The following is a 27,099-nucleotide window of genomic DNA, read 5'->3' as shown; positions in this document are numbered from 1 at the left end:
CAATAATTGCTAGAAAACATGAAAGAAACTTTTCGAAAATCAAACCGCACATGATCATAAGTGGGACAGGAGGTGTTCAGCTGCAAGGTGTGAATGTCCACCCATAATTCCTAAAAAATGGGCAAAAAAAAGGTGTGAATGCCCAACCATACATCATCAAAAGCAGGAGTGGAAGTGTTCGGCAACAAGAAGGTGTGAACGTCCAACCAAAATATGTAAAACGAAGTTAAGAAAAGGTTCGAATATCCAACCAAACATAATCAAATGCGGGAGCAGAGCTGTTCGACTGGAAGTAGGTGTGAATGTCAGATCATAATTTGCAAAAAGCTGATGAGAAAGGGTGAGAATGCCCGACTATACACCTTCAAATGCGGGAGCGGAGTTGTTCGGCTGTGAGTAGGTGTGAATCTCCGACCATAATTGCTGAAAAATGTGTTAGAAAAGGTAAGAATGCCGGTCCATACATCATCAAAAGCGAGAGGGGTTGTGTTCGGCGGCAAGTAGGTGTGAATGTCCAGCCATAATTACTCACAAACGGGTAAGAAAAGGTAGTATTGCCAGACCATAATATGATCAAAACAGGGAGCGGAGGTGGTTCAGCTGCAAGAAGGTTTGAATGTCCGACTAAAGTTCAAATATATTAAAGAAAGCGGGAGGAGAGGTCTTCGGATGAGAGTGGTTGAAAATTTCCGACCATAATGTATAAAATGCGGTGAAAAAAAGGTGTGATAGAACACTAAAAGGTGGAGCGGAAGTGTTCGGCTGCAAGAAGGTGTGAATGTCCGACTATATTTGGTGAAAAGCAGGTGAAGCAAGGTCTGAATGCCAAACCTTACATCATCAAATGCGAGATCAGAGGTGTTTGGCTGCAAGAAGGCCATAGTTTGCCAAAAGCGGGTAAGGTGCGAATGTCCGACTAAATATCAAAAAAATTTGGGGCAGAGGTCTTCGGATGCAAGTGGGTGTGAATATCCAACCATACAAGTATGGTGGAGAGGAAGCTGTGAATAGCCGACCATAGTTTGGAAAAAGCGGGTAAGAAAAGGTTTGAATACCCGAACATACACCATCAAAAGAGGGAGCGCAGGTGTTCCGCTGTACGAAGGTGTGAATGTCCGACCATAGTTGGTAAAAAGCGGGTAAGAAAAGGTTAAAATACCCGACTGTACACAATCAATAGCGGGAGCGGATGTGTTCGGCTACAAGAAGGTGTGAAAGTCCGACCATGGTTTGTAAAAAGCGGGTAAGAAAAGGTGCGAATGTCCGACAATGTATGATCAAAAGAGAGAGCGGAGGTTTTCGGATACAAGAAGGTTTGAATGTCCCACCATAGTTTGTAAAAAGCGGGTAAGAAAAGGTTCGAATGCCCGACTATACACCATCAAAAGCGGGAGCAGAGGTGTTCCGCTGTAAGACGGTGTGAATGTCCGACCATAGTTGGTAAAAAGCGGGTAAGAAAAGGTTAAAATACCCCACTGTACACAATCAATAGCAGGAGCGGAGTTGTTCGGCTACAAGAAGGTGTGAAAGTCCGACCATGGTTTGTAAAAACCGGGAAGAAAAGGCTCGAAAGCCCGACTATACACCATCAAAAAGAAGGTTTGAATGTCCATCAATAATTGCTTTAAAACAAGAAAGTAAATTTTCGAATATCAAACCGTACATGATCATAAGCGGGAGAGGAGGTGTTCCGCTGTAAGACGGTGTGAATGTCCGACCATAGTTGTTAAAAAGCGGGTAAGAAAAGGTTAAAATACCCGACTGTACACAATCAATAGCGGGAGCGGAGTTGTTCGGCTACTAAAAGGTGTGAAAGTCCGACCCTGGTTTGTAAAAAGCGGGTAAGAAAAGGTTCGAATGCCCAAACATACACCATCAAAAGAGGGAGCGGAGGTGTTCCGCTGTAAGACGGTGTGAATGTCCGATCATAGTTGGTAAAAAGCAGGTAAGAAAAGGTTAAAATACCCGACTGTACACAATCAAAAGAGGGAGCGGAGTTGTTCAGCTAAGAGAAGGTGTGAAAGTCCGACCATGGTTTGTAAAAAGCGGGTAAGAAAAGGTTCGTATGCCCTAATATACACTATCAAAACCGGAAGTGTAGGTGTTCGGCTGCAAGAAGGTGTGAACGTCCGACCAAAGTTTGTAAAAAAGCAGTTAAGAAAATGTTCGAATATCTAACCAAACATAATCAAAAGCGGGAGCAGAGCTGTTCGACTGCAAGTAGGTGTGAATGTCAGAGAATAATTTGCAAAAAGCTGATGAGAAAGGGTGAGAAATCCCAACTATACACCATCAAATGCGGTAGCGGAGTTGTTCGGCTGTGAGTAGGTGTGATTCTCCAACCATAATTGCTGAAAAATGTGTTAGAAAAGGTAAGAATGCCGGTCCATACATCATCAAAAGCGGGAGAGGTGATGTTCGGCTGCAAGTAGGTGTGAATGTCCATTAATAATTGCTTTAAAACATGAAAGAAAATTTTCGAATATCAAACCTTACATGATCATTAGCGGGAGAGGAGGTGTTCAGCTGCAAGAAGATGTGAATATCCACCTATAATTACTGAAAAATGGGTAGGAAAAGATGCAAATGTCCAACCATAAATCATCAAAAGCAGGAGTGGAGTTGTTCAGCTACAAGAAGGTATGAAAGTCCAACCATGGTTTGTAAAAAGCGGGTAAGAGAAGGTTCGAATACCCGAATATATACCATCAAAAGCGGAAGCGGGGGTGTTCGGCTGCAAGAAGGTGTGAACGTCCGACCAAAGTTTGTAAAAAGCAGTTAAGAAAAGGTTTGAATATCCAACCGAACATAATCAAAAGCGGGAGCAGAGCTGTTCGACTGCAAGTAGGTGTGAATGTCAGATCATAATTGCTGAAAAATGTGATAGAAAAGACTAGAATGCCGGACAATACATCATCAAAAGCGGGAGAGGTGGTTTTTCGGCTGCAAGTAGGTGTGAATGTCCAGCCATAATTACTCACAAACGGGGGAAGAAAAGGTAGTATTTCCAGACCACACATGATCAAAACAGGGAATGGAGGTGGTTCAGCTGCAAGGTGTGAATGTCTGACTAAAGTTTGTAAAAACCGTGTAAGACAAGGGGCGAATGCCCGACAATGTATGATCAAAAGAGGGAGCGGAGGTTTTCGGCTGCAAGGTCTGAATGTCCAACCATAATTTGTAAAAATCGGGGAAGAAACGGCTCGAAAGCCCAACTATACACCATCAAAAGCGGGAGCAGAGGTGTTCAGGTGCAAGAAGGTCTGAATGTCCGACCAATAATTACTGAAAAATGGGTAAGAAAAGGTGCAAATGCCAAATCATACATCATCAAAAGCAGGAGCGGATGTGTTCGGCTACAAGAAGGTTTGAATGTCCAACCATAGTAAGTAATAGGTGGGTAAGAAAAGGCTCGAATGCCCGACTATACACCATCAAAAGCGGAAGCGGAGGTGTTCGGCTGCAAGACGGTGTGAACGTCCGACCAAAGTTTGTAAAAAGCATTAAGAAAATGTTCGAATATCCAACCAAACATAATCAAAAGCGGGAGCAGAGCTGTTCGACTTCAAGTAGGTGTGAATATCAGATCATAATTTGCAAAAAGCTGATGAGAAAGGGTGAGAATGCCCGACTATACACTATCAAATGTGGGAGCGGAGGTGTTCGTCTGTGAGTAGGTGTGAATGTCCAACCATAATTGCTGAAAAATGTGTTAGAAAAGGTAAGAAGGCCGGACCATATATCATCAAAAGCGGGAGAGGTTGTGTTCGGCTGCAAGAAGGTGTGAATGTCCAGCCATAATTACTCACAAACGGGTAAGAATAGGTACTATTGCCAGACCATATATGATCAAAACAGGGAGCGGAGGTGGTTCAGCTGCAAGAAGGTTTGAATGTCCAACTAAAGTTTGTAAAAAGCGGGTAAGACAAGGTGTGAATGCCCGACAATGTATGATCAAAAGAGGAGCGGAGGTTTTCGGCTGCAAGAAGGTCTGAATGTCCACCCATAATTACTGAAAAATGGGTAAGAAAAGGTGCGAAAGCCCAACCGCACATGATCATAAGTGGATGAGAAGGTGTTCGACTGCAAGTAGGTGTGAATGTAATCAATGTCTAGATAGATTTCAACAAAAAACAACGTTGTACTTTGCAGTAAAAGAAAGTGCAAATCAAAAGTTTTAGGAATCCGAGAATAAGCTTATTTTCATGAGTTCTGCACGATTTCGGATTTTATGTATAAAATGAATTTCTTCACGCAAACTAAGTTAACACTGCTTTGTCCTTCATATGTACCCATTTCTACATATATTTCAAGCATAAACTTCCTCATATTACCCTGAATGAGAAAGAGCCACACTTGTGATTAAGCCATACCTCCCTTTTGAGGAGTTCTGCATGATTTGGGATTTTATCTATAAAATTAATTCCTTCACTCAAACTATGTTAAAACGGCTTTTACCTTCATATATATCAATGTCTCGATAGATTTAAACAAAAAAACAACGTTGTACTTTGCAATAAAAGAAAGAGCAAATCAAAAGTTTTAGGAATCCGACAATAAGCTTATTTTCATGAGTTCTGCACGATTTCGGATTTTATGTATAAAATGAATTCATTCACTCAAACCAAGTTAAAACTGCTTTTTCCTTCATATTTATCAATGTCTAGATCGACTTCAACAAAGAACAACATTGTATTTTGCAGTAGAAGAAAGAGCAAAACTGAAGGATCAGGAATCCGAGAATAAGCTTCTTTTCATACGTTCTGCATGATTTGGGATTTTATGTATAAAATGAATTCCTTCACTCAAACTAAGTTAACACTGCTTTGTCCTTCATATGTACCCATTTCTACATATATTTCAAGCATAAACTTCCTCATACTACCCCGAATGAGAAAGAACCACACTTGTGATTAAGCCATACGCCCCTTTTGAGGAGTTCTGCATGATTTGGGATTTTATCTATAAAATCAATTCCTTCACTCAAACTATGTTAAAACGGCTTTTACCTTCATATATATCAATGTCTCGATAGATTTAAACAAAAAAAAACAACGTTGTACTTTGCAATAAAAGAAAGAGCAAATCAAAAGTTTTAGGAATCCGACAATAAGCTTATTTTCATGAGTTCTGCACGATTTCGGATTTTATGTATAAAATGAATTCATTCACTCAAACCAAGTTAAAACTGCTTTTTCCTTCATATTTATCAATGTCTAGATCGACTTCAACAAAGAACAACATTGTATTTTGCAGTAGAAGAAAGAGCAAAACTGAAGGATCAGGAATCCGAGAATAAGCTTCTTTTCATACGTTCTGCATGATTTGGGATTTTATGTATAAAATGAATTCCTTCACTCAAACTAAGTTAACACTGCTTTGTCCTTCATATGTACCCATTTCTACATATATTTCAAGCATAAACTTCCTCATACTACCCCGAATGAGAAAGAACCACACTTGTGATTAAGCCATACCTCCCTTTTGAGGAGTTCTGCATGATTTGGGATTTTATCTATAAAATCAAATCCTTCACTCAAACTATGTTAAAACGGCTTTTACCTTCATATTTATCAATGTCTCGATATATTTAAACAAAAAAAACAACGTTGTACTTTGCAGTAAAAGAAAGAGCCAATCAAAAGTTTTAGGAATCCGAGAATAAGCTTATTTTCATGAGTTCTGCACGATTTCGGATTTTATGTATAAAATGAATTCATTCACTCAAACCAAGTTAAAACTGCTTTTTCCTTCATATTTATCAATGTCTAGATCGACTTCAACAAAGAACAACATTGTATTTTGCAGTAGAAGAAAGAGCAACACTGAAGGATCAGGAATCCGAGAATAAGCTTATTTTCTTATGGGCAAGTGGGAACTGCTTTGTCCTTCATATTTATCAATGTGTAGATGGATTTCAACTTCTTCTACTGCAAAGTCCAATGTTTTTCTTTGTTGAAGTCGATCTAGACATTGATGAATATGGAAGGACAAAGCAGTTTTAACTTGGTTTGAGCAAAGCAATTCATTTTATAGCAATAAATATGATCGGGCATTTGAACCTTTTTTTACCCGCTTTTTACAAACCATTGTCGGACTTTCACACCTTCTTGCAGCCGAACACCACCTCTCCCGCTTTTGATGATGTATGGTCCAGTATTCTTACCTTTTCTAACACATTTTTCAGCAATTATGGTCGGACATTCACACCTACTCACAGCCGGACACCTCCGCTCCCGCTTTTGATCATACAATGTCGGGACATCGCTCCTTGTCTTACCAGCTTTTTACAAACTTTAGTCGAACATTCACACCTTCTTGCAGCTGAACACCTCCGCTCCCGCTTTTGATGATGTATAGTCGGGCTTTCGAGCCTTTTCTTACCCGGTTTTTACAAATTATGGTTGGACATTCAGACCTTGCAGCCGAACACCTCCGCTCTCTCTTTTGATCATACATTGTTGGGCATTCGCACCTTGTCTTACCCGCTTTTTACAAACTATAGTCAGACATTAACACCTTGCAGCTGAACCTCCGCTCCCTGTTTTGATCATGTATGGTCTGGCAATACTACCTTTTCTTCCCCCGTTTGTGAGTAATTGTGGCTGGACATTCACACCTACTTGCAGTCGAACAGCTCTGCTCCCGCTTTTGATTATGTTTGGTTGGATATTCGAGCCTTTTCTTAACTGCTTTTTACAAACCATGGTTGGACTTTCACACCTTCTTGTAGCCGAACAACTCCGCTCCCGCTATTGATTGTGTACAGTCGGGTATTTTAACCTTTTCTTACCCGCTTTTTACCAACTATGGTCGGACATTCACACCGTCTTACAGCGGAACACCTCCGCTCCCGCTTTTTATGGTGTATAGTCGGGCATTCGAACCTTTTCTTACCCGCTTTTTACAAACTATGGTAGGACATTCAAACCTTCGTGTATCCGAAAACCTCCGCTCTCTCTTTTGATCATACATTGTCGGACATTCGCACCTTTTCTTACCCGCTTTTTACAAACCATGGTCGGACTGTCACACCTTCTTGTAGCCGAACACATCCGCTCCCGCTATTGATTGTGTACAGTCGGGTATTTTAACCTTTTCTTACGTGCTTTTTACCAAGTATGGTCGGACATTCACACCTTCGTACAGCGGAACACCTCCGCTCCCTCTTTTGATGGTGTATGTTCGGGCATTCAAACCTTTTCTTACACGCTTTTTCCAAACTATGGTCGGCTATTCACAGCATCCTCTCCACCATACTTGTATGGTGGGATATTCACAACCACTTGCATCCGAAAACCTCCGCCCCAAATTTTGTTGATATTTAGTCGGACATTCGCACCTTACCCGCTTTTGGCAAACTTTGGCCTTCTTGCAGCCTAACAACTCTGATCTTGCTTTTGATGATGTAAGGTTGGGCATTCAGACCTTGCTTCACCTGCTTTTCACCAAATATAGTCGGACATTCACACCTTCTTGCAGCCGAACACTTCCGCTCCACCTTTTAGTGTTCTATCACACCTTTTTTTCACCGCATTTTATACATTATGGTTGGAAATTTTCAACCACTCTCATCCGAAGACCTCTCCTCCCGCTTTTGTTAATATATTTGAACTTTAGTCGGGCATTCAAACCTTCTTGCAGCTGAACCACCTCCGCTCCCTGTTTTGATCATATATGGTCTGGCAATACTACCTTTTCTTACCCGTTTGTGAGTAATTATGGCTGGACATTCACACCTACTCACAGCCGAACAACTCCGCTCCCGCATTTGATGATGTATAGTCGGGCATTCTCACCCTTTCTCATCAGCTTTTTGCAAATTATGATCTGACATTCACACCTACTTGCAGTCGAACAGCTCTGCTCCCGCTTTTGATTATGTTTGGTTGGATATTCGAACCTTTTCTTAACTTCTTTTTACATATTTTGGTTGGACGTTCACACCTTCTTGTAGCCAAACACTTCCACTCCTGCTTTTGATGATGTATGGTTGGGCATTCACACCTTTTTTTTGCCCATTTTTCAGGAATTATGGGTGGACATTCACACCTTGCAGCTGAACACCTCCTATCCCACTTATGATCATGTGCGGTTTGATTTTCGAAAAGTTTCTTTCATGTTTTCTAGCAATTATTGATGGACATGTAGACCTTCTTGCAGCTGAACACCTCCGCTCCCGCTTTTGATCATACATTGTCAGGCATTCGCACCTTGTCTTACCCACTTTTTACAAATTATGGTCGAACATTCACACCTACTTGCAGCCGAACACCTCCGCTCCCGCTTTTGATGGTGTATAGTCGGGCTTTCGAGCCTTTTCTTCCCCGGTTTTTCCAAATTATGGTTGTACATTCAGACCTTGCAGCCGAAAACCTCCGCTCCCTCATTTGATCATACATTGTCAGGCATTCGCACCTTGTCTTACCCGCTTTTTATAAACTTTAGTCAGACATTCACACCTTGCAGCTGAACCACCTCCGCTCCCTGTTTTGATAATGTATGGTCTGGCAATACTACCTTTTCTTACCGGTTTGTGAGTAATTATGGCTGGACATTCACACCTACTTGCAGCCGAACACCACTTTTCCCGCTTTTGATGATGTATGGTCCGGCATTCTAGTCTTTTCTAACACATTTTTCAGCAATTATGGTTTGACATTCACACCTACTCACAGCCGAACACTTCCGCTCCCGCTTTTGATTATGTTTGGTTGGATATTCGAAACTTTTCTTCACTGCTTTTTACAAACTTTGGTCGGACATTCACACCTTCTTGCAGCCGAACACCTCCGCTTCCGCTTTTGATGGTATATATTCGGGCATTCGAACCTTTTCTTACCCGCTTTTTACAAACCATGGTCGGACTTTCACACCTTCTTGCAGCCGAACACCTCCGCTTCCGCTTTTGATTGTGTACAGTCGGGTATTTTAACCTTTTCTTACCCGCTTTATACCAACTATTGTTGGACATTCACACCGTCTTACAGCGGAACACCTCCGCTCCCTCTTTTGATGGTGTATGTTCGGGCATTCGAACCTTTTCTTACCCGCATTTTACGAACTATGGTCGGACATTCAAACCTTCTTTTAGCCGAACACATCCACTCCTGCTTTTGATGATGTATGGTTGAGCATTCGCACCTTTTCTTACCCATTTTTTACAAACTATGGTCGGACATTCACACCCTCTTGCAGCTGAACACCTCCTCTCCCGCTTATGATGATGTGTGGTTTGATATTCGAAAATTTTCTTTCATTTTTTCTAGCAATTATTGATGGACATTCAGACCTTCTTGCAGCTGAACACCTCCGCTCCCGCTTTTGATGATGTATAGTCGGGCTTTCGAGCCTTTTCTTCCCCGGTTTTTACAAAATTATTGTTGGACATTCAGACCTTCTTGCAGCCGAAAACCTCCGCTCCCTCTTTTGATCATACATTGTCGGGCATTCGCACCTTCTCTTACCCGCTTTTTACAAACCAGGGTCGGACTTTCACACCTTTTAGTAGCCGAACAACTCCGCTACCGCTATTGATTGTGTACAGTCGGGTATTTTCACCTTTTCTTACCCGCTTTTTACCAACTATGGTCAGACATTCACACCTTCTTACAGTGGAACACCTCCGCTCCCTCTTTTGATGGTGTATGTTCGGGCATTCGAACCTTTTCTTACCCGTTTTTTACAAACTATGGTCGGACATTAAAACCTTCTTGTAGCCGAACACATCCACTCCTGCTTTTGATGATGTATGGTTGGGCATTCGTACCTTTTCTTACCCATTTTGCAGTAATTATGGGTGGACATTCACACCTTTTTGCATTTTAACACCTCCTCTCCCGCTTATGATCATGTGCGGTTTGATATTCGAAAATTCTCTTCCATGTTTTCTAGCAATTATTGATGGACATTCAGACCTTCTTGCAGCTGAACACCTCCGCTCCAGCTGTTGATGGTGTATAGTCGGGCTTTCGAGCCTTTTCTTCCCCGATTTTTACAAATTATGGATGGACATTCAGACCTTCTTTCAGCCGAAAACCTCCGCTCCCTTTTTTGATCATACATTGTCGGGCATTCGCACCTTTTCTTACCCGCTTTTTAGAATTCATGGTCGGACTTTCACACCTTTTAGTAGCGGAACAACTCTGCTCCCGCTATTGATTGTGTTCAATAGGGTATTTTAACCTTTTCTTACCTGCTTTTTGCCAATTATGGTTGGACATTCACACCTTCTTACAGCGGAACACCTCCGCTCCCTCCTTTGATGGTGTATGTTCGGGCATTCGAACCTTTTCTGACCCGCTTTTTACAAACTATGGTCAGACATTCAAACCTTCTTGTAGCCGAACATATCCACTCCTGCTTTTGATGATGGGTATTCAAACCTACTTGTTGCCCGCTTTTCATTAATTATGGGTGTACATACACACCTTGTCGCAGCCAAACACCTCCGCTCCCTGTTAGGATCATGTATGGTTGGGCATTCGTACCTTTTCTTACCCATTTTGCAGTAATTATGGGTGGACTTTCACACCTTCTTGCATTTGAACACCTCCTCTCCCGCTTATGATCATGTGCGGTTTGATATTCGAAAATTCTCTTCCATGTTTTCTAGCAATTATTGATGGACATTCAGACCTTCTTGCAGCTGAACACCTCCGCTCCAGCTGTTGATGGTGTATAGTCGGGCTTTTGAGCCTTTTCTTCCCAGATTTTTACAAAATATGGATGGACATTCAGACCTTGTTTCAGCCGAAAACCTCCTCTCCCTCTTTTGATCATACATTGTCGGGCATTCACACCTTTTCTTACCCGCTTTTTACAAACCATGGTCGGACTTTCACACCTTTTAGTAGCGGAACAACTCTGCTCCCGCTATTGATTGTGTACAATCGGGTATTTTAACCTTTTCTTACCTGCTTTTTGCCAACTATGGTCGGACATTCACACCTTCTTACAGCGGAACACCTCCGCTCCCTCCTTTGATGGTGTATGTTCGGGCATTCGAATCTTTTCTTACCCGCTTTTTACAAACTATGGTCAGACATTCACACCTTCTTGCAGCCGAACACTTCCGCTCTACCTTTTAGTGTTCTATGGGGTATTCACACCTTTTTTTTCACCACATTTTATAGATTATGGTTGTAAATTCTCACCCACTCGTATCCGAAGACCTCTCCTCCTGCTTTGGTTAATATATAGTCGGGCATTCGAACCTTTTCTTACCCGCTTTTTACAAATTATGGTCGAACATTCACACCTACTTGCAGCCGAACACCTCCGCTCCCGCTTTTGATGGTGTATAGTCGGGCTTTCGAGCCTTTTCTTCCCCGGTTTTTACAAATTATGGTTGGACATTCAGACCTTGCAGCCGAAAACCTCCGCTCCCTCTTTTGATCATACATTGTCAGGCATTCGCACCTACTTGCAGCCGAATACTTCCGCTCCACCTTTTAGTGATGTATGGTTGGCATTTGCACCTTTTCTTACCCTTTCTTACCCTACTGATTGCTTAAGATGAAGTTGTTTTTTCTCAAACTACAACATTTTTTTAATTGTTGAAACTTGATTTGAAGTGGATAAATAAGGAGGACAAACAGTTTTAAGTCAGGCTGATAGAAGGAATTAATTTTATAGCAAAATCTGTATTTCGTCATATGTCGAGAGATGCTTATTGCTGAAGAAGTTCTTTCTCATTCTACAAAGTTTGTTGTTTATTGTTGAAACTTCATCAGAAGTGAAGAAATAAATGAATGCCTATCAACAAATGTGGGATCTAAACTCTAGTGCTTCCTCTAAAATAATTTCCTTTCTCAATTCAGAAATGTGTGTGTGTAAGTCACAACACCCGTGACACCAAAACGGCTTTCTTTTCTCTCTTTTCTCTACACTCTGCACTGTGAGCACACACACCAAATCAGAAAGGCTTTTTTCTCTCTTTTCTACATTATGGACTGTGGGGACACAAAACCGCTCTCTCTTTTTTTTTTGATTGTGTGCCAGGGCGTTGTCTCACGTATTAGATTATGCTTACGATACGAATGGGTTTATCAGTCACATCAGAATCCATACATACTGATCCTCCCGTAATAAAATGGTCGGATCTTATCAAACACACTTTGTTTCTTGTGACAATCAAGTCAGCGAAACAGCGTATACACGTCAAGACACTGAATCAAGTTTGCCACAAGAACTCATAAGTTTGGCAGTATTGCTCTGCCGTCAGCAATCATACACCCATTTTATTTTCGTGAGACATGTGCAGGCACCTGTTCATCTACTGTTCTATCACTATGAATTAGTTTATCTATTATCAATAAGGATACTTCTACAACTACTATCAAAGTATGTCCAGACTTCTTATGTTGTCAGTTGCTATATATGAATAAGTGGGTAGCTACTGACAAGCATTAAGCATGTCACACAGCCCAAACATATAACATTTCAGGACACACCACACAGTTAACAACCACAGTGAAGTGTCAAAGCCCAAACATGTAACATTCAACAGGACACTTACACAACACATTCAAATCAAACAGTCAGACAACATACAAGAACATATACCCCAGCCGGCATTGCTCCCTGCCTATTTTCCTACAGCTCACTATGTGTGCGCACACCTTTATTCACAAACTCTTCAACTTATACTCTTTTACCAAAGCTGCTACAGCTCGATTGGCCGAATACCCTTAGATCCTATTTCGGTGAATTTGACATCTGCCTTACATGTAACAGATTAGCGGTTTAGCAGTTTTAATTTAGTTTGAGTGAAGGAATTCATTTTATAGCAAAATCCGAAATCGTGAAGAACTCATGAAAGTAAGCTTATTCTCGGATTCCTGAAACTTTAGATTTGCTCTTTCTTTTTCTGCAAAGTACAACATTGTTTTTTTTTTGTTTAAATCTTTCTAGACATGGTAAATATGAAGGACAAAGCAGTTTTAACATAGTTTGAGTGAAGGAATTCATTTTATAGATAAAATCCCAAGAGTCTGCTGAGAAAAGAGAGTGAATGCGAAGTAGACTTTAACACGGCTCTGGGAGCGAGCCGAGTGTGGGCTAACCGGGAGAATTGCTTGAAAGAAACGCGACACCGAATGAGAGGTCAGAACAAAGCCTCAATACGGTGTTCCCGTGGTGTTTTTGTTGCTGCCTTGTCGATTGCACAGGGTCAAGCGTTTCAACCAAGCAACGCTCACCATGGGGAAGGTGGCTATGGCAACTAGCCTGATGCCCTGCTCCCGCAGTGACGGATAATCGTACTCTGGTTTCTCTTCATAACATACAAGTCTTTCGCCTTTTACTAAAGACTTTCGTGGAGAGCAGCACTAATGAGTTGTTTCTATTTTTGGCAGGCTTTACCTTTGCGGGTGAAGCCCTTTCTGTCTGTGCAAAAGAAATCTTGTTACTGTGCAGAGTGACTTCTCTGAGTAGAGTCGCCTTACTTGTTGCGATTGTGCCGATGTTCGAAGCTGGAGTGCAAAGTTGTTGCTTGAATGGTGCTTGCTGGAGCATGCGGGAGTGCAAAGTTATACCATTTAAAAGGGCTGAAGAGTGCTCAGTGCAGCGGGTGGGCGGAGGTGCAACGTGACACTCTGGCCACCTATGGCCATAAAAAGAACACTGCTACAAGTGCGCATTGTGCCAGCAAGGGCCCTCGGACCTGAAACAGTGGACAGTTATCGCTTCTCGGCCTTTTGGCTAAGATCAAGTGTAGTATCTGTTCTTATCAGTTTAATATGTCCTCTATACGAGGACTACATATTAAATGGATTTTTAAGAATAGGAGTTGAAAAAGAAGCTTGCTCCGTTCACTCCAAGCATTGACCCAGTACTGCAGTGCCGCTGGGAACGGTGCGCTCTTCTCTGCTCTTGTGAAAAAGCAAACAGCGGTGCAGGATGCAAGTTTCAGGGAGCCCAAGATGAAACTTTCTTTTAATCTGCTGAGAAAAGAGAGTGAATGCGAAGTAGACTTTAACACAGCTCTGGGAGCGAGCCGAGTGCGGGCTAACCGGGAGAATTGCTTGAAAGAAACGCCATACCAAATGAGCGGTCAGAACAAAGCCTCAATACGGTGTTCCCGTTGTGTTTTTGTTGCTGCCGCTGTTTTTTTTTTCACAAGAGCGCACCTGTTGAGGGGGGGCCTGGGGGGGCCTGGGTGATGGTGGGTCTCAGGCCCGGGCTGCTGCGACTGGTGTGACCGGGTGGTTTGTTTGTTTGTTTTTTGTTGTTGTTTGTTTGTTTTTTGTAGAGGTCCTCCGGAGTGGGGTTGGGTTGAGTGGGGTGGGGCGGGATGGGTACCTTCTGGGGGTACAGTAGCTCCCAGAATATGGTCGCTGCAGGCCCCTGGCCTGGTGGACATCAGGCCCTCCTGTCCTGTGTTGGCTCCCTGGTAGCGGGGATGCCTATTGCAGCCAGTCCCTGGCTGCCCCCAGTGTATATCCCCATACCCCTCTCCCTTCTGGCTCCTGTACACAGCACACACTCACACATGAAGGGTTTTGGGGGCGTGTGTGTTCGGTGGGGTGTAGTGGACTCTGCAGTAGTTGCCCTCTGCAGTTCCCACCCCTGTTTTAATTACACCTTAGACATTACTACTTATCAAACACACTCACACACACACATTAGGTCTTGGGGGGTGGTTACACTGAGTGGCATCTGGTGGGCGGGATTCTTTGGGTATGTAGGCTGCCCAGAGGGCCACGCTCCCAGTTCTACAAATTTGGCTGCCCCTCAATTTTAATTGCTCACTATTAGAAAATATTGAAGAGCCAGAAGGGTGAGGGGAGGGGTCTTCTTCGCACACCCCTGCTTCCTGGTTGCTGCTCGGGGCGGGAGGGGCCAGGAGGATTAATTAATTGTTCTGCTGGTTTGGGGTCTGTGGTGGCTGGGGGGCTGCTGGCCCCCTGGTGTGCCCGCTGCACTACACCCCAGCGGAGTCGAGGGAGGGAGGACGTGTAGATGTATGGGACATGAAAGTGTGTGTGGTAATGATTGGGCCTGGATCTTGGACTTGCTGTCGCCTGGCCTGCCTGTGCTTCTCCCGATGGGGGGGGCGGCGTGGCCTCTCTCCGCTGCTCGCGACTTCACCCACCTGTGGGCACGTCTTGACTCCCAGGGCACTTGGCCAGGGGTGCTGGGGCAGGCACTGACCCACTGTGTGGCTGTCTGGGGCGCTTGGCCCTCCTGGGTATTGGGTGGGGCCTCTGCCGGGGGGTTTGGGGGCGCTCGGGCTCCTGGGGCCCGGATCCAGTGCACGGCCCATGTCTGGGCGGCTGGGGCCTGGCGACGTCGGTGGGCTGTTGCCCCTGGCTCCCGGAGGGCCTCTGCCCTATGCTTATGGGGGCTCTTTCCGGGGGCTTCCTCTGCAGTCTTCTGGGTGGATGCGTGGTTGCCCCTGTGGTGGGCTTCCTGGGTTCTGTGCTCTGTGGGGGAACCTTTTCTTAACTGCTTTTTTACAAACTTTGGTCGGACGTTCACACCTTCTTGCAGCCGAACACCTACACTTCCGGTTTTGATAGTGTATATTCGGGCATACGAACCTTTTCTTACCCGCTTTTTACAAACCATGGTCGGACTTTCACACCTTCTCTTAGCTGAACAACTCCGCTCCCTCTTTTGATTGTGTACAGTCGGGTATTTTAACCTTTTCTTACCCGCTTTTTACCAACTATGATCGGACATTCACACCGTCTTACAGCGGAACACCTCCGCTCCCTCTTTTGATGGTGTATGTTCGGGCATTCGAACCTTTTCTTACCCGCTTTTTACAAACCAGGGTCGGACTTTCACACCTTTTAGTAGCCGAACAACTCCGCTCCCGCTATTGATTGTGTACAGTCGGGTATTTTAACCTTTTCTTACCCGCTTTTTACCAACTATGGTCGGACATTCACACCGTCTTACAGCGGAACACCTCCTCTTCCGCTTATGATCATGTATGGTTTGATATTCGAAAATTTACTTTCTTGTTTTAAAGCAATTATTGATGGACATTCAAACCTTCTTTTTGATGGTGTATAGTCGGGCTTTCGAGCCTTTTCTTCCCGGTTTTTACAAACCATGGTCGGACTTTCACACCTTCTTGTAGCCGAACAACTCCACTCCTGCTATTGATTGTGTACAGTCGGGTATTTTAACCTTTTCTTACCCGCTTTTTACCAACTATGGTCGGACATTCACACCGTCTTACAGCGGAACACCTCCGCTCCCGCTTTTGATGGTGTATAGTCGGGCATTCGAACCTTTTCTTACCCGCTTTTTACAAACTATGGTGGGACATTCAAACCTTCTTGTATCCGAAAACCTCCGCTCTCTCTTTTGATCATACATTAACGGACATTCGCACCTTTTCTTACCCGCTTTTTACAAACCATGGTCGGACTTTCACACCTTCTTGTAGCCGAACACATCCGCTCCCGCTATTGATTGTGTACAGTCGGGTATTTTAACCTTTTCTTACCCGCCTTTTACCAACTATGGTCGGACATTCACACCTTCGTACAGCGGAACACCTCCGCTCCCTCTTTTGATGGTGTATGTTCGGGTATTCAAACCTTTTCTTACCCGCTTTTTCCAAACTATGGTCGGCTATTCACAGCTTCCTCTCCACCATACTTGTATGGTTGGATATTCACACCCACTTGCATCCGAAGACCTCTAATCCAAATTTTTTTGATAATTAGTCGGACATTCGCACCTTACCCGATTTTGGCAAACTATGGCCTTCTTGCAGCCAAACACCTCTGATCTCGCATTTGATGATGTAAGGTTTGGCATTCAGACCTTGCTTCACCTGCTTTTCACCAAATATAGTCGGACATTCACACCTTCTTGCAGCCGAACACTTCCGCTCCACCTTTTAGTGTTCTATCACACCTTTTTTTCACCGCATTTTATACATTATGGTCGGAAATTTTCAACCACTCTCATCCGAAGACCTCTCCTCCCGCTTTTGTTAATATATTTGAACTTTAGTTCCGCTCCCTGTTTTGATCATATATGGTCTGGCAATACTACCTTTTCTTACCCGTTTGTGAGTAATTATGGCTGGACATTCACACCTACTTGCAGCCGAACACAACCCTTCTCGCTTTTGATGATGTATGGACCGGCATTTTTACCTTTTCTAACACATTTTTCAGCAATTATGGTCGGAGATTCACACCTACTCACAGCCGAACAACTCCGCTCCCGCATTTGATGATGTATAGTCGGGCATTCTCACCCTTTCTCATCAGCTTTTTGCAAATTATGATCTGACATTCACACCTACTTGCAGTCGAAAAGCTCTGCTCCCGCTTTTGATTATGTTTGGTTGGATATTCGAACCTTTTCTTAACTGCTTTTTACATATTTTGGTTGGACGTTCACACCTTCTTGTAGCCGAACACTTCCACTCCTGCTTTTGATAATGTATGGTTGGGCATTCACACCTTTTTTTTGCCCATTTTTCAGGAATTATGGGTGGACATTCACACCTTGCAGCTGAACACCTCCTATCCCACTTATGATCATGTGCGGTTTGATTTTCGAAAAGTTTCTTTCATGTTTTCTAGCAATTATTGATGGACATTTAGACCTTCTTGCAGCTGAACACCACCTCTCCCGATTTTGATTATGTATGGACCGGCATTTTTACCTTTTCTAACACATTTCTAAATTGAGAAAGGAAATTATTTTAGAGGAAGCACTAGAGTTTAGATCCCACATTTGTTGATAGGCATTCATTTATTTCTTCACTTCTGATAAAAATGATAAGACTGACCTAAAGAATTGGAGGCCCATCACACTTTTAAACTTTGACTGTAAACTTTTTAGCAAGGTTTTAACGACACGGATGTCCTCTGTTTTAGAGGAGGTAATTCACCCAGACCAGGCTTGTGCCATCTCAGAGAGACAACTCACCGACAGCCTCGTACTGATTCGAGACATCATTGATTACGCTAGAGACAGAAACACCCGGCTTGTCATCTTAAATTTAGACTTTGAAAAAGCTTTTGATCGGGTCTCGCATCAATATCTCTTTCAGGTGTTGCAGCCATCGAATAGGGCCCGATTGTTCCTACTTGGTGAGATTTGCTTGGTTGAGACGCTTGCTCCCCCCCCTTGCTCCTCGGCTGACCAAGTAGGAACAATCGGGCCCTATTCGATGGCTGCCTTGTCTTTTACTCTGTGCAAAAGACAAGGCAGCCACAAACACCACGGGAACACCGTATTGAGGCTTTGTTCTGACCACTCATTCGGTGTCGCGTTTCTTTCAAGCAATTCTCCCGGTTAGCCCACACTCGGCTCGCTCCCAGAGCTGTGTTAAAGTCTACTTCGCATTCACTCTCTTTTCTCAGCAGATTAAAAGAAAGTTTCATCTTGGGCTCCCTGAAACTTCCATCCTGCACCGCTGTTTGCTTTTTCACAAGAGCAGAGAAGAGCGCACCGTTCCCAGCGGCACTGCAGTACTGGGTCGATGCTTGGAGTGAACGGAGCAAAGCTTCTTTTTCAACTCTTATTCTTAAAAATCCATTTAATATGTAGTCCTCGTATAGAGGACATATTAAACTGATAAGAACAGATACTACACTTGATCTTAGCCAAAAGGCCGAGAAGCGATAACTGTCCACTGTTTCAGGTCCGAGGGCCCTTGCTGGCACAATGCGCACTTGTAGCAGTGTTCTTTTTATGGCCATAGGTGGCCAGAGTGTCACGTTGCACCTCCGCCCACCCGCTGCACTGAGCACTCTTCAGCCCTTTTAAATGGTATAACTTTGCACTCCCGCATGCTCCAGCAAGCACCATTCAAGCAACAACTTTGCACTCCAGCTTCGAACATCGGCACAATCGCAACAAGTAAGGCGACTCTACTCAGAGAAGTCACTCTGCACAGTAACAAGATTTCTTTTGCACAGACAGAAAGGGCTTCACCCGCAAAGGTAAAGCCTGCCAAAAATAGAAACAACTCATTAGTGCTGCTCTCCACGAAAGTCTTTAGTAAAAGGCGAAAGACTTGTATGTTATGAAGAGAAACCAGAGTACGATTATCCGTCACTGCGGGAGCAGGGCATCAGGCTAGTTGCCATAGCCACCTTCCCGATGGTGAGCGTTGCTTGGTTGAAACGCTTGCCCCTGTGCAATCGACAAGGCAGCAACAAAAACACCACGGGAACACCGTATTGAGGCTTTGTTCTGACCGCTCATTCGGGTGTCGCATTTCTTTCAAGCAATTCTCCCGGTTAGCCCACACTCGGCTCGCTCCCAGAGCCGTGTTAAAGTCTACTTCGCATTCACTCTCTTTTCTCAGCAGACTCTTGGGATTTTATCTATAAAATGAATTCCTTCACTCAAACTATGTTAAAACTGCTTTGTCCTTCATATTTACCATGTCCAGAAAGATTTAAACAAAAAAAAACAACGTTGTACTTTGCAGTAAAAGAAAGAGCAAATCTAAAGTTTCAGGAATCCGAGAATAAGCTTACTTTCATGAGTTCTTCACGATTTCGGATTTTGCTATAAAATGAATTCCTTCACTCAAACTAAATTAAAACTGCTAAACCGCTAATCTGTTACATGTAAGGCAGATGTCAAATTCACCGAAATAGGATCTAAGGGTATTCGGCCAATCGAGCTGTAGCAGCTTTGGTAAAAGAGTATAAGTTGAAGAGTTTGTGAATAAAGGTGTGCGCACACATAGTGAGCTGTAGGAAAATAGGCAGGGAGCAATGCCGGCTGGGGTATATGTTCTTGTATGTTGTCTGACTGTTTGATTTGAATGTGTTGTGTAAGTGTCCTGTTGAATGTTACATGTTTGGGCTTTGACACTTCACTGTGGTTGTTAACTGTGTGGTGTGTCCTGAAATGTTATATGTTTGGGCTGTGTGACATGCTTAATGCTTGTCAGTAGCTACCCACTTATTCATATATAGCAACTGACAACATAAGAAGTCTGGACATACTTTGATAGTAGTTGTAGAAGTATCCTTATTGATAATAGATAAACTAATTCATAGTGATAGAACAGTAGATGAACAGGTGCCTGCACATGTCTCACGAAAATAAAATGGGTGTATGATTGCTGACGGCAGAGCAATACTGCCAAACTTATGAGTTCTTGTGGCAAACTTGATTCAGTGTCTTGACGTGTATACGCTGTTTCGCTGACTTGATTGTCACAAGAAACAAAGTGTGTTTGATAAGATCCGACCATTTTATTACGGGAGTATCAGTATGTATGGATTCTGATGTGACTGATAAACCCATTCGTATCGTAAGCATAATCTAATACGTGAGACAACGCCCTGGCACACAATCAAAAAAAAAAAGAGAGAGCGGTTTTGTGTCCCCACAGTCCATAATGTAGAAAAGAGAGAAAAAAGCCTTTCTGATTTGGTGTGTGTGCTCACAGTGCAGAGTGTAGAGAAAAGAGAGAAAAGAAAGCCGTTTTGGTGTCACGGGTGTTGTGACTTACACACACACATTTCTGAATTGAGAAAGGAAATTATTTTAGAGGAAGCACTAGAGTTTAGATCCCACATTTGTTGATAGGCATTCATTTATTTCTTCACTTCTGATGAAGTTTCAACAATAAACAACAAACTTTGTATTATGAGAAAGAACCAGACTCATTCTTCAGGAATCCAAAAATAAGCTCTATTTTACGAGTTATGCACGAATTCGGATTCTCCTATAAAACGAATTCCTTAACTCTAACCAAGTTAAGACTGCTTTGTCCTTCATATTTATTCATGTCTAATCAAGTTTCAACGATAAACAACGTTGTACTTTGTAGAATGAGAAAGAACTTCTTCAGCAATAAGCATCTCTCGACATATGACGAAATACAGATTTTGCTATAAAATTAATTCCTTCTATCAGCCTGACTTAAAACTGTTTGTCCTCCTTATTTATCCACTTCAAATCAAGTTTCAACAATTAAAAAAATGTTGTAGTTTGAGAAAAAACAACTTAATCTTAAGCAATCAGTAGGGTAAGAAAGGGTAAGAAAAGGTGCAAATGCCAACCATACATCACTAAAAGGTGGAGCGGAAGTATTCGGCTGCAAGTAGGTGCGAATGCCTGACAATGTATGATCAAAAGAGGGAGCGGAGGTTTTCGGCTGCAAGGTCTGAATGTCCAACCATAATTTGTAAAAACCGGGGAAGAAAAGGCTCGAAAGCCCGACTATACACCATCAAAAGCGGGAGCGGAGGTGTTCGGCTGCAAGAAGGTGTGAATGTCTGACCATAGTTTGTAAAAAGCGGGTAAGAAAAGGTTCGAATGCCCGAACATACACCATCAAAGGAGGGAGCGGAGGTGTTCCGCTGTAAGAAGGTGTGAATGTCCGACCATAGTTGGCAAAAAGCAGGTAAGAAAAGGTTAAAATACCCGATTGTACACAATCAATAGCGGGAGCAGAGTTGTTCCACTACTAAAAGGTGTGAAAGTCCGACCATGGTTTGTAAAAAGCGGGTAAGAAAAGGTGCGAATGCCCGACAATGTATGATCAAAAGAGGGAGCGGAGGTTTTCGGCTGAAACAACGTCTGAATGTCCATCCATATTTTGTAAAAATCTGGGAAGAAAAGGCTCGAAAGCCCGACTATACACCATCAACAGCTGGAGCGGAGGTGTTCAGCTGCAAGAAGGTCTGAATGTCCATCAATAATTGCTAGAAAACATGGAAGAGAATTTTCGAATATCAAACCGCACATGATCATAAGCGGGAGAGGAGGTGTTCAAATGCAAGAAGGTGTGAATGTCCACCCATAATTACTGCAAAATGGGTAAGAAAAGGTACGAATGCCCAACCATACATGATCCTCACAGGGAGCGGAGGTGTTTGGCTGCGACAAGGTGTGTATGTCCACCCATAATTAATGAAAAGCGGGCAACAAGTAGGTTTGAATACCCATCATCAAAAGCAGGAGTGGATGTGTTCGGCTACAAGAAGGTTTGAATGTCTGACCATAGTTTGTAAAAAGCGGGTAGGAAAAGGTTCGAATGCCCGAACATACACCATCAAAGGAGGGAGCGGAGGTGTTCCGCTGTAAGAAGGTGTGAATGTCCAACCATAATTGGCAAAAAGCAGGTAAGAAAAGGTTAAAATACCCTATTGTACACAATCAATAGCGGGAGCAGAGTTGTTCCGCTACTAAAAGGTGTGAAAGTCCGACCATGAATTGTAAAAAGCGGGTAAGAAAAGGTGCGAATGCCCGACAATGTATGATCAAAAGAGGGAGTGGAGGTTTTCGGCTGAAAGAAGGTCTGAATGTCCATCCATAATTTGTAAAAATCGGGGAAGAAAAGGCTCGAAAGCCCGACTATACACCATCAACAGCTGGAGCGGAGGTGTTCAGCTGCAAGAAGGTCTGAATGTCCATCAATAATTGCTAGAAAACATGGAAGAGAATTTTCGAATATCAAACCGCACATGATCATAAGCGGGAGAGGAGGTGTTAAAATGCAAAAAGGTGTGAATTTCCACCCATAATTACTGCAAAATGGGTAAGAAAAGGTACGAATGCCCAACCATACATCATCAAAAGCAGGAGTGGATGTGTTCGGCTACAAGAAGGTTTTAATGTCCGACCATAGTTTGTAAAAAGCGGGTTAGAAAAGGTTCGAATGCCCGAACATACACCATCAAAAGAGGGAGCGGAGGTGTTCCACTGTAAGAAGGTGTGAATGTCTGACCATAGTTGGTAAAAAGCGGGTAAGAAAAGGTGAAAATACCCGACTGTACACAATCAATAGCGGGAGCGGAGTTGTTCGGCTACTAAAAGGTGTGAAAGTCCGACCCTGGTTTGTAAAAAGCGGGTAAGAGAAGGTGCGAATGCCCGACAATGTATGATCAAAAGAGGGAGCGGAGGTTTTCGGCTGCAAGAAGGTCTGAATGTCCAACAATAATTTTGTAAAAACCGGGGAAGAAAAGGCTCGAAAGCCCGACTATACATCATCAAAAGCGGGAGCGGAGGTGTTCAGCTGCAAGAAGGTCTGAATGTCCATCAATAATTGCTAGAAAACATGAAAGAAAATTTTCGAATATCAAACCACACATCATCATAAGCGGGAGAGGAGGTGTTCAGCTGCAAGAAGGTGTGAATGTCCGACCATAGTTTGTAAAAAATGGGTAAGAAAAGGTTCGAATGCTCAACCATACATCATCAAAAGCAGGAGTGGATGTGTTCGGCTAAAAGAAGGTTTGAATGTCCGACCATAGTTCGTAAAATGCGGGTAAGAAAAGGTTTGAATGCCCGAACATACACCATCAAAGGAGGGAGCGGAGGTGTTCCGCTGTAAGAAGGTGTGAATGTCCGACCATAGTTGGCAAAAAGCAGGTAAGAAAAGGTTAAAATACCCTATTGTACACAATCAATAGCGGGAGCAGAGTTGTTCCGCTACTAAAAGGTGTGAAAGTCCGACCATGAATTGTAAAAAGCGGGTAAGAAAAGGTGCGAATGCCCGACAATGTATGATCAAAAGAGGGAGTGGAGGTTTTCGGCTGAAAGAAGGTCTGAATGTCCATCCATAATTTGTAAAAATCGGGGAAGAAAAGGCTCGAAAGCCCGACTATACACCATCAACAGCTGGAGCGGAGGTGTTCAGCTGCAAGAAGGTCTGAATGTCCATCAATAATTGCTAGAAAACATGGAAGAGAATTTTCGAATATCAAACCGCACATGATCATAAGCGGGAGAGGAGGTGTTAAAATGCAAAAAGGTGTGAATTTCCACCCATAATTACTGCAAAATGGGTAAGAAAAGGTACGAATGCCCAACCATACATCATCAAAAGCAGGAGTGGATGTGTTCGGCTACAAGAAGGTTTTAATGTCCGACCATAGTTTGTAAAAAGCGGGTTAGAAAAGGTTCGAATGCCCGAACATACACCATCAAAAGAGGGAGCGGAGGTGTTCCACTGTAAGAAGGTGTGAATGTCTGACCATAGTTGGTAAAAAGCGGGTAAGAAAAGGTGAAAATACCCGACTGTACACAATCAATAGCGGGAGCGGAGTTGTTCGGCTACTAAAAGGTGTGAAAGTCCGACCCTGGTTTGTAAAAAGCGGGTAAGAGAAGGTGCGAATGCCCGACAATGTATGATCAAAAGAGGGAGCGGAGGTTTTCGGCTGCAAGAAGGTCTGAATGTCCAACAATAATTTTGTAAAAACCGGGGAAGAAAAGGCTCGAAAGCCCGACTATACATCATCAAAAGCGGGAGCGGAGGTGTTCAGCTGCAAGAAGGTCTGAATGTCCATCAATAATTGCTAGAAAACATGAAAGAAAATTTTCGAATATCAAACCACACATCATCATAAGCGGGAGAGGAGGTGTTCAGCTGCAAGAAGGTGTGAATGTCCGACCATAGTTTGTAAAAAATGGGTAAGAAAAGGTTCGAATGCTCAACCATACATCATCAAAAGCAGGAGTGGATGTGTTCGGCTAAAAGAAGGTTTGAATGTCCGACCATAGTTCGTAAAATGCGGGTAAGAAAAGGTTTGAATGCCCGAACATACACCCTCAAAAGAGGGAGCGGAGTTGTTCGGCTACAAGAAGGTGTGAAAGTCCGACCATGGTTTGTAAAAAGCGGGTAAGAAAAGGTTCGAATGCCCGAATATATACCATCAAAAGCGGAAGCGGAGGTGTTCGGCTGCAAGAAGGTGTGAACGTCCGACCAAAGTTTGTAAAAAGCAGTGAAGAAAAGTTTCGAATATCCAACCAAACATAATCAAAAGCGGGAGCAGAGCTGTTCGACTGCAAGTAGGTGTGAATGTCAGATCATAATTTGCAAAAAGCTGATGAGAAAGGGTGAGAATGCCCGACTATACACCATCAAATGCGGGAGCGGAAGTGTTCGGCTGTGAGTAGGTGTGAATATCAAACCATAATTGCTGAAGAATGTGTTAGAAAAGACTAGAATCCTTGACCATACATCATCAAAAGTGGGAAAAGTGGTGTTCGGCTGCAAGTAGGAGTGAATGTCCAGCCATAATTACTCACAAACCGGTAAGAAAAGGTAGTATTGCCAGACCATACATTATCAAAACAGGGAGCGGAGGTGGTTCAGCTGCAAGGTGTGAATGTCTGACTAAAGTTTATAAAAAGCGGGTAAGACAAGGTGCGAATGCCTGACAATGTATGATCAAATGAGGGAGCGGAGGTTTTCGGCTGCAAGGTCTGAATGTACAACCATAATTTGTAAAAACCGGGGAAGAAAAGGCTCGAAAGCCCGACTATACACCATCAAAAGCGGGAGCGGAGGTGTTCGGCTGCAAGTAGGTGTGAATGTTCGACCATAATTTGTAAAAAGCGGGTAAGAAAAGGTTTGAAACCCGACTATATATTAACAAAAGCAGGAGGAGAGGTCTTCGGATAAGAGTGGGTGAGAATTTCCAACCATAATCAATAAAATAAGGTGAAAAAAAAGGTGTGAATACCCCATAGAACACTAAAAGGTGGAGCAGAAGTGTTCGGCTGCAAGAAGGTGTGACTGTTCGACTATATTTGGTGAAAAGCAGGTGAAGCAAGGTCTGAATGCCCAACCTTACATCATCAAAAACGAGATCAGAGGTGTTTGGCTGAAAGAAGGCCATAGTTTGCCAAAAGCGGGTAAGCTGCGAATGACCGACTAAATATCAACAAAAGTGGGGGCGGAGGTCTTCGGATGCAAGTGGGTGTGAATATCCCACCATACAAGTATGGTGGAGAGGAAGCTGTGAATGGCCGACCATAGTAAAAAGCGGGTGAGAAAAGGTGCGAATGTCCAATCATACATGATCAAAACAGGAAGCGGAGGTGTTTGGCTGCGACAAGGTGTGTATGTCCACCCATAATTAATGAAAAGCGGGCAACAAGTAGGTTTGAATACCCATCATCAAAAGCAGGAGTGGATGTGTTCGGCTACAAGAAGGTTTGAATGTCTGACCATAGTTTGTAAAAAGCGGGTAAGAAAAGGTTCGAGTGCCCGAACATACACCATCAAAAGAGGGAGCGGAGGTGTTCCGCTGTACGAAGGTGTGAATGTCCGACCATACTTGGTAAAAAGCGGGTAAGAAAAGGTTAAAATACCCGACTGTACACAATCAATAGCGGGAGCGGATGTGTTCGGCTACAAGAAGGTGTGACAGTCCGACCATGGTTTGTAAAAAGCGGGTAAGAAAAGGTGCGAATGTCCGACAATGTATGATCAAAAGAGAGAGCGGAGGTTTTCGGATACAAGAAGGTTTGAATGTCCCACCATAGTTTGTAAATAGCGGGTAAGAAAAGGTTCGAATGCCCGACTATACACCATAAAAAGCAGGAGCGGAGGTGTTCCGCTGTAAGACGGTGTGAATGTCCGACCATAGTTGGTAAAAAGCGGGTAAGAAAAGGTTAAAATACCCGACTGTACACAATCAATAGCGGGAGCGGAGGTGTTCCATTACAAGAAGGTGTGAAAGTCCGACCATGGTTTTTAACCAAGTTAAAACTGCTTTGTCCTTCCATATTCATCAATGTCTAGATCGACTTCAACAAAGAAAAACATTGGACTTTGCAGTAGAAGAAGTTGAAATCCATCTACACATTGATAAATATGAAGGACAAAGCAGTTCCCACTTGCCCATAAGAAAATAAGCTTATTCTCGGATTCCTGATCCTTCAGTGTTGCTCTTTCTTCTACTGCAAAATACAATGTTGTTCTTTGTTGAAGTCGATCTAGACATTGATAAATATGAAGGAAAAGGCAGTTTTAACTTGGTTTGAGTGAATGAATTAATTTTATACATAAAATCCGAAATCGTGCAGAACTCATGAAAATAAGCTTATTCTCGGATTCCTAAAACTTTTGATTGGCTCTTTCTTTTACTGCAAAGTACAACGTTGTTTTTTTGTTTAAATCTATCGAGACATTGATAAATATGAAGGTAAAAGCCGTTTTAACATAGTTTGAGTGAAGGAATTGATTTTATAGATAAAATCCCAAATCATGCAGAACTCCTCAAAAGGGGCGTATGGCTTAATCACAAGTGTGGTTCTTTCTCATTCAGGGTAGTATGAGGAAGTTTATGCTTGAAATATATGTAGAAATGGGTACATATGAAGGACAAAGCAGTGTTAACTTAGTTTGAGTGA

General features: G+C 43.1%; 4 non-coding genes across 4 annotated transcripts; 2 read left to right on the top strand and 2 right to left on the bottom strand.

Moving 5' to 3' along the window:
- Positions 1-13,262: 13,262 nt before the first annotated feature.
- Positions 13,263-13,376, top strand: LOC140280682 (U5 spliceosomal RNA). The gene has a single exon (XR_011909616.1). It is a non-coding gene; the product is annotated as a U5 spliceosomal RNA (small nuclear RNA).
- A 308-nt stretch (positions 13,377-13,684) lies between these two features.
- LOC140280473 (U2 spliceosomal RNA) lies at positions 13,685-13,868 on the top strand. The gene has a single exon (XR_011909437.1). It is a non-coding gene; the product is annotated as a U2 spliceosomal RNA (small nuclear RNA).
- A 4,557-nt stretch (positions 13,869-18,425) lies between these two features.
- Positions 18,426-18,610, bottom strand: LOC140280535 (U2 spliceosomal RNA). Its single transcript, XR_011909493.1, has one exon. It is a non-coding gene; the product is annotated as a U2 spliceosomal RNA (small nuclear RNA).
- Positions 18,611-18,918: 308 nt separating this feature from the next.
- LOC140280681 (U5 spliceosomal RNA) lies at positions 18,919-19,032 on the bottom strand. Its single transcript, XR_011909615.1, has one exon. It is a non-coding gene; the product is annotated as a U5 spliceosomal RNA (small nuclear RNA).
- Between the last annotated feature and the right edge of the window lie 8,067 nt (positions 19,033-27,099).

The sequence above is a fragment of the Leuresthes tenuis genome, unplaced genomic scaffold (genome assembly GCF_036924035.1).
Source record: "Leuresthes tenuis unplaced genomic scaffold, fLeuTen1.0.hap1 SCAF_21, whole genome shotgun sequence".
In the NCBI taxonomy this organism is placed as follows: Eukaryota; Metazoa; Chordata; class Actinopteri; order Atheriniformes; family Atherinopsidae; genus Leuresthes; species Leuresthes tenuis.
This window is presented reverse-complemented; position numbering and strand designations above follow the sequence as displayed.